The 1,654-nt window shown below is 34.1% G+C and overlaps 1 long non-coding RNA gene across 1 annotated transcript; it reads right to left on the bottom strand.

Moving 5' to 3' along the window:
• Window positions 1-1,654, bottom strand: LOC110107012. The gene is made up of 3 exons (XR_002304308.2): window positions 1,567-1,654; window positions 125-246; window positions 1-22 (listed from the first exon to the last, which is right to left on the bottom strand). It is a non-coding gene; the product is annotated as an uncharacterized LOC110107012 (long non-coding RNA).

The following is a 1,654-nucleotide window of genomic DNA, read 5'->3' as shown; positions in this document are numbered from 1 at the left end:
AAGCCCCTTCCATTCTCTTTTCCTGACAATGAGTACATTCCACAGTACATAATAGTGAATATTGCAATAAAGGAAAATTGGCAATCAAATTCAAAATCTTAATTTGATGGCTTCACTTCCGGACCCTTTCGGCCATCTTGTATCATCATTTCCAGAAGATTACTTTCAAAAGTTCGACCCTTGAAAGCTGAGGAATATATTACATTAGCCGCCGAAACCACACCATAACCAACCAGATCAGCTAATCTGCAGAGTAGTACCAAATAAATAAGCTTTTTTAAGCGTAGATCAACTTATTTTCAGTATACAAGTAGTACCATATAAATATTACATATTGCACCTTCATATTCATTTTTGAGATATAAATTTGGAAAACATCATAAATCCACACAGGAAGTTCCTCATTTGTACCCATGTTGGTCAAGCGCATAGCCACACTACTAAAAACCCCGTCTCTAAACTGAATCCTCATCACCACTTGGATTCGAATGGTTTGGGGCCCTAAAGTCACTAGTAATCGTAATGACATCACCTAAAGAAGTAACGGATTTATCTAAATGTTGCACAGCTCAAAACTTGGAGCAGCATTGTAATTGGACGTTCTTAAAATTTATGGACCTAGAAAAAACTCGAGGCACCTACATATATAATCTTAATAGTATTCTCTCACCGTGATTTAGAACTATGATAGTATTAAAGTACGCTAATATTTTGTTGCAGCCTTAAATCCTTCATCTGCAATAGTGAGAAGAACAAGTCTAATCATCTACTCTCAAATTGGTGCTTAGAACATGCTAATTCAAGGTCACATGAACAAGATAAAAACCAACGACAAAAACTATTATATAACATAATGTATTATTATATACTGGATAGTGATAGGAAATACTTGAAATCAAGTAATTCCTTTATGGACCAAGAAAAAACTCGAGGCACCTACATATATAATCTTAATAGTATTCTCTCACAGTGATTTAGAACTATGATAGTATTAAAGTACGCTAATATTTTGTTGCAGCCTTAAATCCCTCATCTGCAATAGTGAGAAGAACAAGTCTAATCATCTACTCTCAAATTGGTGCTTAGAAAATGCTAATTCAAGGTCACATGAGCAAGATCAAAACAAATGACAATAACTATTATATAACATAATTTATTATTGTATACTGGATAGCTTTGTTAAAGCTTTGCTGATCTGACAAGCCATCTCAAGAGCTGCTACTAATTTTGATACAGGGAGTCTAATGCTCCCTGTTAATAACCTGTAAGGCTCCCAATGGTTTGGAAGCATTATCCATTTGTAAGTTTATAATAATTGATATAGGGGGAAACAAAAATAAGGTAAAGCCAAGGGCACTAGTTTTCTACGACAAAACTTCTGATAAATTTAGCTAATTAACTCCATCTATTATGAGTTTAAAGGGAAAAAATGGTTATTGTTGAAGGAGCTATTAAAAATGCAAATATAATAGATATACACGTGATTTCCTTCTTTCATGCCAAAAACTCAATATTGCTTTACTTCATATAGAGGATAAAACAACTGGCATAAAGGGAAAAACTTACTGATTAGGGCCCATCGGCATGCCAAATTTTCTGATTACTCTATCGATTCTATAAGGGTCAACTCCAAGATGTAAAACCAATGCTGATG

This window comes from Dendrobium catenatum, unplaced genomic scaffold (genome assembly GCF_001605985.2).
Source record: "Dendrobium catenatum unplaced genomic scaffold, ASM160598v2 original_scaffold_106722, whole genome shotgun sequence".
Classification (NCBI taxonomy): domain Eukaryota; kingdom Viridiplantae; phylum Streptophyta; class Magnoliopsida; order Asparagales; family Orchidaceae; genus Dendrobium; species Dendrobium catenatum.
The sequence above is the reverse complement of the archived record's forward strand: the minus strand, read 5'-3'. Positions and strand labels throughout refer to the sequence as shown.